This window comes from Hakea prostrata, chromosome 9 (genome assembly GCF_041222555.1).
Source record: "Hakea prostrata isolate BN-2017 chromosome 9, UWA_Hpros_2, whole genome shotgun sequence".
Classification (NCBI taxonomy): Eukaryota; Viridiplantae; Streptophyta; class Magnoliopsida; order Proteales; family Proteaceae; genus Hakea; species Hakea prostrata.
In genome coordinates this window covers 62,780,989-62,789,861 of record NC_142608.1, presented here as the reverse complement: position 1 = coordinate 62,789,861, position 8,873 = coordinate 62,780,989, and the positions used below count along the sequence as shown (strand labels likewise).

General features: G+C 39.1%; 1 pseudogene; it reads right to left on the bottom strand.

Moving 5' to 3' along the window:
- Positions 1-2,138: 2,138 nt before the first annotated feature.
- On the bottom strand, positions 2,139-3,466 carry LOC149006056 (endochitinase pseudogene; annotated as a pseudogene).
- Between the last annotated feature and the right edge of the window lie 5,407 nt (positions 3,467-8,873).

The window sequence follows — 8,873 nt, the reverse complement described above, 5'->3', positions numbered from 1 at the left end:
CCAAAAGCAATTCCAAATATCCAATGAATGTGGGCTACCCAGCCTTGTAGAGACAAAACCAAGTGATTAAAACGTAAACCGAAGTACCTAACAAAAGATAAGATAAAATCATACAAGCATGAAAAGCTGAATCGTAGAAGAGGAAACTTAATTATATTACCTGTAACCAAATCTTTGACCAAAACAAAACAACAATCTCAACTACTATTACAAATTTAAGTGGATTCCTAGATAAAACAAAAATTAGACTAACCTCTAATGCTTAGATAGATAACCAAGAAGCTGAAAAAGCATAATTATATAAGCATCCCAGCACACACTTCACATTTTAAAAGAAAATTAGAAACTAAATTAAGAAGATAATAAATACCAATTTGGGATCACAATCGCTCAGATGGATGAAGCCTAATAGGAGAAAAGTGTAATAATTTAGCTAGGAACTATCTAATTGAAACCTGAATGACAAAATGCATAGATAGAAGAGAACAAAACCAGATTACAATGATGGAAAAAAAAAAAAAATGGCATACCCATCCTCACTGAGGACATTGTGAGGAAATCCTTGGGTGGGAGACACCAAGCTGAAGTTGTAGAGGTCATGGAGGTGAAAAGGCTGAGTTCGCATGTTGGTGAGATCATGTTGTAAGAATCTCCTCCTAGTACGAGATGAAGCGAATGCAGGTGAGGAGATTGCCTTGAATCGCAATTAACAAACGATTAAGAGATGGAAGCCAAACCTAGAAATAGTTGCCAGAGTATTTGAAAATGCAAGGGATTATTTTCTTCTCATCCTTCCTTAGATGTACAACCATACCTAATCCCACTACAAAGTAAATTGCCTAGGAAATCTAGATGGTTGGTGAACCGCTTAAAAGCACAAGGAAGACGAATACAATCACATTCCGATTCTAATTAATGTGTGATGAGTCCCTTCTTTTGACAGGGCTTTTCCTTCCCTGTTGTTGTTCTTTTGCACTGCTCCATCCAGTGGCTCCTGATGACAGGTCACACCACAAGCTACGCTTTCGCAAAGGGAAAATGAAAACCTACCATCTGGATGCACACCACTTCTTGCTTATAAGAACTACTCAAAAAAATATCAACTGTGGTCCATGTATTGCTTCACTTGGTAAGTTAAGAATACTCTTGGGTCATCCCTAAACCTCCTTTTCTTAAGGCCCAAACTTTAAAAAAAGTTGATTTCACACAAAAAGTAAGACTTATCCACACAATACTAAGCTTCTAATCCTATCCTAAATCCCCTCACCCCCAAGAAAGTGCACATGAGGGATCTTGGCCAATAGCACCACAAATATGGAAGGCTCCACTCACGCTGAACCTATATGGCAACATCACCATGAACGGAAGGTCAACTCTAAGGCTGATTAGGTGGAAAAACTATCTGGGGAGCCTATCTGAGGCTGATTAGGTGGAACGACTGTCGTGGGAGCCCATCTGTGACCAAAAAGGTAACCCACATACTATTTAAACAAAGTCACCCCTCCAGTAAGAGAACGAACACTCTCTCTGAGTAAGTTCCTATGCCACACTAGCACAACATCATCATCTGATCACCGATTGACCTTATCGATCATCGGATGCAGCTGCTCGGCATCCTAGCCGGCCCGCGTCTGACCTTTCTTGCAGGACTCATCGTCTCTGGACACAAGAAGGTAATCAGGAATCATCCCTGTCCGGTCGGAACATCAGAAGTGAAACACATCAAAATTAAAACGCTAATTAAAAGGAATTTGGAATCAGGTGGGGCTTTTCTAAGAATACTACCACATAATATTTTAAGTAACAAAAAGGATTGTTTAAAAAGATGGAGAGTTGGTATTCTTCTTTCTATTAGCTCAGTTAGGTTACTTGTAAAGACCTTTTCCTGTATATATATAATAATGAATGAACTATAGTAACCTGAACAAGTCTTGGGGACTTGAGTACTGATTCATGATTTTGGCTTGTTGATCTTTGATAAAAGTTTCAACTAGACCCAACGTACACATACGCAAACAATTAATTTTTAAATCCATGAATATGTATAGATTAAAAAAAATAAAAAAATATACTGAAAAAAAATTCATATGTTAATAGATTTTAAATTTATGATTGCAACTAGAGAAAGGGTATTACAACTATGGGTGCTGGATTGAGATGCAGAGTTGACCAACAGCAAAAGACCTTTGGTTGTAGTTATCAAAGGTGTAGCAATCAAAATTGTTACCATAGCTAACTCCCAATATATCACAGTACCTCTTATAAAATCCAATACGATCATTTACCCTAGCATCATAGCCTCTGCCACATTCAAGTCCTCCATTCATGATATCAGTAACAGATCCATAGCCAGGGAAGACGGCTGCTGCGATGTCGGCAGCGCTCGGTGTCCATTGGCCGGTGATAACATTATGACATGAAGGTTTTGGATATTGGGGTGTCATCCAGAACCACAATGCTGTCTTGAATGAAATGGTTGGATCAGTTGCAACAAAGTCAGGATTTTTAAGGTCTACTCCTATAGCTTTTCCTGCTTGCCCATAGTTGTAGTTGCTGAAAATTCGAAGTCACCATGGCATCTCTCATTATTATATGCTATTTTTTTTTAATTAAGGTATGTGCTCCTCAAACCCTTTTTACTACAAAGTAAGGGTAGGGTTCACGTGAAACCTAGTAAAGATTATATCTCTAATTCATTTTATCAGTACATGAATATTACCTCTATTACGTAATGAAGAAGTATCAGGAGAACGCATACCTCTCCCCTTCAACCAGAAGATAGACCAAGATTCTGAAATGTCAAGATAGCATACTTACTATGATATCTGAATGGGACCACGTCCATAGTACTTTTTCCCCGCAGCACAAAGGCCACTGAGCACTAGCAACACAATAATCACCAGGGTTGCCTTGCTCTTGGAGATAACAATATCCCCAAGCATACGGTCCATCAGGTGCACCTGCCCATCCTCCTACACAAAATAAAATGGAGAATAATGCTTAGCCATGTACCTGAAGTTGCAAACTCTAACCCTAATCAGAGAATCAACTACTTCAACAAACCTGTAGTTTCATGGGAAGTTTGAGCTAGAAAAGCTGCAATCTCCCTCTTACGAGTGGTAACATCACTGGTGGTTGCGAAACCATTGAAGGAATTTGCAGCAGCAATAAAAGCATTGTAGGTATAAAACCCATGACCAGGACAAGCTCCATCATTTCTATGTTTAAGCATTTGATCAAACAGGTTTTGGCTGACAAGTGAACCAACACCAGCGCCCCTGCCGCCGGAACATTGACTTTGACAGCCACTTCCACAGTTGTCATTGGTGGTACCACACCAGCCATACTGGCTACAACAAGCACCACCAGGGCACAGAACACCACCAGCTTGGCTCCCACATTGCTCTGCTAAAGCTACTGCCAAGGAAGAGAAAGAAAAGAGAAGAAAGATGAAAGCTTTTCCCATTTTTTCTCTCTCAGTGAATGGAGGCGAAATTTTGCCCAAAAATCAGGAGGCGAAATTTTGCCCCCTAATTTTGGTGGGTTTTTTTTGGTCAAATGAGCTAAAATTTGGTGGGTAGTGAAAGAATGCAAAGAAAAACTCTAATTTTGATAAGTAGGTTACTTACCTTGATGGGTAAGTCTTATGTATTTATAAATAAACATAGCTGTTGTACAAGATTCGTTTACTATATTTAAATTTGAATTCAAAATTAAAAACTTGAATTCAAATTTAAAAACTTGAATTCAAAAGTTGAATTCAAAAAGTTGAATTCAAAAATCAAATTCAAACCATAACAGATCTGTTATGGTCTTTCATCCCCCCTCAAACTCTGCATTGGCAGGTGCAAGAGTTTGTCTCTATGCTTGATGAAAGCTTGTGATGTTAAGCCCTTAGTAAACACATTTGCAATTTGATCATCTGACCGAACAAAGTGCACTTTTATGGTGTTGTTCTGAACCAAGTCTCGGACAAAATGATAGTCTACTTCTATATGTTTTGTGCGAGCATGTAGCACTGGATTTGCAGCCATTTGTATTGCAGACACATTATCACAATAAATGTCCATTCCTCTTGGAAGTTGTACTTGCAAATCACGTAAAACATATGAAATCCATAGTAATTCAGATGCTGTGACAGCAAGGGATTTGTACTCAGCTTCCGTACTTGATCTAGATACTTTAGGTTGTTTCTTAGAAGACCATGATAACAAATTATCCCCAAGAAAAGTGCAAAACCCACTAGTTGATCGGCATGTGTCTGGACATCCTGCCCAATTTGCATCAGTGTAAGCAGCTATGAAAGAAAGTTGGGTTGGTTTCAAGAGAATACCAGCACCAATAGTGTGCTTGACATAACGTAAAATACGTTTTGCTGTTTGTAGATGATCTTTTGTGGGAGATTGCATGAACTGACACACTTGATTGACTGCATAGGAGATATCTGGTCTAGTGATCGTCAGATATTGTAAGGCTCCTACTAATTGTCTGTATGGTGTTGGATCAGGTAGGGGATAACCTGTTGTTGATGATAACTTTGTTCCAACAGCAATTGGGGTTGTGCATGGCTTTGAAGTCTCCATTCCTGTAGACGTTAATAAATCAATGGAGTATTTACTTTGAGTGAGTAAAAGACCATCTGAACTTCGATTAGCCTCAATTCCCAAGAAGTAATGCAAGTGTCCCAAATCTATCATTGCAAATTCTTTGCTCAAGCTTTGAATAACCTCTTGAATTGCAGCTTCATTGGCTCCTGTCAATATTATATCATCTACATATAACAGCAATACTATCATTGTACCTTGGGTTTTGCGTGTAAACATGGAAGAATCTGCCACGCTTTCCTTGAAACCTTCTCCTTGTAGGTATGTTTTGAATCTGTGAAACCAAGCTCTTGGAGCTTGCTTGAGACCATAAATTTCTTTTCGTAGATGACAAACATGGGTTGGTTTAGATGTGGAAACGTACCCCTGTGGTTGTTCCATGTAAACATCTTCTACTAAGTTGCTATTCAAGAAGGCATTTTTCACATCAAGTTGATGTATTGGCCATGACTTTGAGAGTGCAACAGTGAATACTGTCCGAATGGTGGCTGGCTTTACAACTGGACTAAATGTTTCATGAAAGTCCACTCCTGCCTGCTAGTTGAACCCCTTGGCAACTAAGCGTGCCTTGTATCTCTCAATGGAACCATCACTTTTTGTCTTGATCCTGTACACCCACTTACAGCCTACAATATTCATACCCTTGGAATAAGGCACCAAGTTCCAAGTCTGATTGTCTATCAAGGCTTTGTATTCTTTTTGCATTGCATCAATCCACTTTGGGTCTTTTGAGGCTGATTTGTAGGTTTTAGGTTCAGTCGGGATGTTGGAGATGGTGGTAAGAAAGGTTTGAGGTATTGGGTGTCTAATAGTGAGTAAAGAGAGAGGGGGTTTTGGTTTGGCGGAATTGGTTTTACTCTTAGTAATCATAGGATGAGATGGTTGGGGCTGTGGTTGGTCTATTGTTGGTGAGGATTGATTAACATCGTGGGTTGGATTTTCCATTGATATGGCTGGTGATGATGTTGTAGGGGTTGTTTGTGATGGTTGGTTGCTTGAAATAGGTGAAGAAGAATGTGGAGTGGAGGCACATTTGATGGGGTGTGTGGGATGAAAATAGATAGAGAAATAAGTTCAACTGGTGGTTTGTTTGATGATTGATGTGATGGGGGATTTGGAAAGGAAAATTCCTTTTCTTCAAAAAATAACATGTCTGGATAAATATACCTTGCCAGTGTCCCTATCTAAGCATCTATAACCCTTGTGATAGAGACTGTAACCAAGAAAGACACAAGCCTTAGACTTTGGCGATAAGTTGTCTTCTCTATAGGGTGTCAAGTTGGGGTAACAAAAGCAGCCAAAAACTCTCAATAAACAATAATCTAGTTTGAAGCCAAACAGTGCTTCATGAGGAGATTTTCTCTGCAATACTGGTGTTTGCTCCATCAAGCTTGACAGAAACAAGGTTGGAGAGATTGGTAATGGGGAATGGAGTGTTAGCAGTGGCCATTGAAATGTAGTGTTTTGGAAAAGAAATTTTTTTTCAAAACCTTTGCTCTAATACCATGAAAGAATGCAAAGAAAAACTCTAATTTTGATAAGTAGGTTACTTACCTTGATGGGTAAGTCTTATGTATTTATAAATAAACATAGTTGTTGTACAAGATTCGTTTACAATATTTAATTTGAATTCAAAATTAAAAACTTGAATTCAAATTTAAAAACTTGGTTCAAAAGTTGAATTCAAAAACTTGAATTCAAAAACCAAATTCAAACCATAACAGATCCGTTATGGTCTTTCAGGTAGCCTAATTGGATGCCAATAAACACAATGGAATGGCTGGTTTTGCCTAAAAACTCACCCAAATTGGTGTTCTTGATCGGCATATACTAGAGTGTATATACCGGTAAAACTGTAATTTTACAACATTATTTTAAACAATTAAAAGTAACATAAATATACACAATGATATAGAGTGATCAACATCATTAAAAAAAACTATTATACTAGTAACAAATACAAGTATACAAATACAACTACTCAATATCAAGTACTATGCCTTGGTGGATCCACGTCCTCCAGCTCTGTCTCCGTTGATAGTTGGGTACAAGGCCCAAAGGCTACAACATTAAACTTACACTCCATTATTTTCTTGAAGTCACTCTAAGACATGTCATGCTGATGGTTGTTGACATACAAAGAAACCAGGCTTTTGTAATTTTCATCATCCATGACTGTAAAACTACTCTCCTCAGGGGGGTAACGTGAACGGAGCTCTTCAATTGACCTCGTACCATCGAAAGGATATCGGTATGTTGCCTCCAACATAGCAATTCTCTGTGAGCCAAATGGAGGCATAAGTGGGACACCCTGATGCTAAGAACCCTAAACATCATTACCCCAACCACCAACGTGCTGCCTTCCTGCGAACCCAAGCTCATGGAAGATCCATCATGATATCCATGGTAGTGCAAACTCCTAGAAGACATATCATTGTGTCCATAAGCAGAAGGGACACCATAGCCATAAGCAGGTGTGGAGCCTACAGACTCCTCCAAGGTCATGGACCCCATCACTCCCGACAACCTGTCCATCGGATTGAAATGGCCATATGTGTCACATCCACCCAGCCGGTACCCTAACTGGCATACCCGAGTGTATGATCCACAGCCCCGAAGATCAAGTATCGAGGTAATCAACCTCCCACATAGACAATAACATAATCATGAACATAAATAATCAATGTGCAAAAGATAATCAAAAGATCCAAATAAGGAAAGAATAAATCATATATCATCAGAGTACGAAAGACAATCAAAATGTCTAAATCAATAAGTAAAGTGAGGCGGAATCCCACTCTACAACCAGTGGAAAAGTAGTTCTAAAAGAAAAGGAAAGATTACAACTATTTCTAAGATAAGAAAGAAAACTAAAGCAACTAAACTAAAGTCTACTCTATTTTATAGAGAATGTCTTAATAAACATAAACTTCATCGATGACGCTCAGACATTCCCATTCCACAGTAGGGCTAATCCTAGTAACAAGCAAAACCACTTGAGGAATCCTCAATGTAATCTTCATGCACGGTTGCCAGCACCTTGCGTGAAGTACGCTTCTTCAGTTTGTGCTTCCTCGAATTGACTTTCATAGTCATCAGTACCTGTAGAGTAGTCTAACAAAACATTGTACAAAATGAATGAGTTTCAAAGAAACTCAGTAAGGCAATTAATCCATAACAACACAAATGGCAGGATTTCAAAGCAAAGTAAAATGCTATATGATATGAAACACATGATGCAATATGATTCTAACTCTATGTATGCTGGTCTCTATTGGCAGACATGCTTTAGGTCATAACAGCGTACTTCTTTAGGAAGGTCTCAATCACACAGCATCAGTTGGTAATGGGTCCAACATCCCTCAGAACATTCCATGTGTCACGCCCTCCCAGCCGGTACCCTATCTGGCATACCCGAGAGTGTGATCCACAGCCCGAAGATCAGGTATCGAGTGATCAACCTCCCACATAAGCAATAACATAATCATGAACAACCATAACAAGAGTGCGGAAGATAAATCATAGATCCAATAATGAAAGAATGAATCATAAACGAAAAGGAATAATAGATATATAATCAGAGTGTCAACAGATAAGTAAAGTGAAGCAAAAATCCCACTTTACATCCAGCGGAAAAGTAGCTCGAAAGAATAAACTAGATAAAAGCTAATCCCAGTAGCAAGTACATTGGGTAACTAAATTATTCTCCACTTTGTAGACGACATCCTTGTAGGTGTAGATCTCATAAATAGCACAAGGACGCTTCCACTCAATGGTCGGACTAAGCATTGTACGGAGCATAACCACCCGCGGAATCTTCAGAGTAATTGTGGTAACCGCAATCACCTTCCCGGAGATATGCCTCTTCGCCTTGCGCTTCCTCGTAGGGACCGTCATAGTATTCCGTACTCGCAGGATAGTCTAACAACATTGTACAATAAAGGAATGAGTTTCGAAGAAACTCGGTAAAGGCGATTAAAATCCATAATAACATAAATGGCAGAATTCCGTAACAAACATAAATGCAATATGATATGAGACAAACAATGAATGAATGATTCTAACTCTATGTATGCTGGTCTCTATTGGCAGACATGCTTTAAGTCATAGCACCGTACTTCTGTAGGAAAGTCTCAATCACTCATCATCAGTTGGTAATGGGTCCGGCATCCCTCGGGACAAACCTTGGCGGGGGTTAAGTCAACACACTCTCTCACAACCATTTGGTATAAATCTGGCGCATGTCGGGGTAATACCTAGCCAAATGCA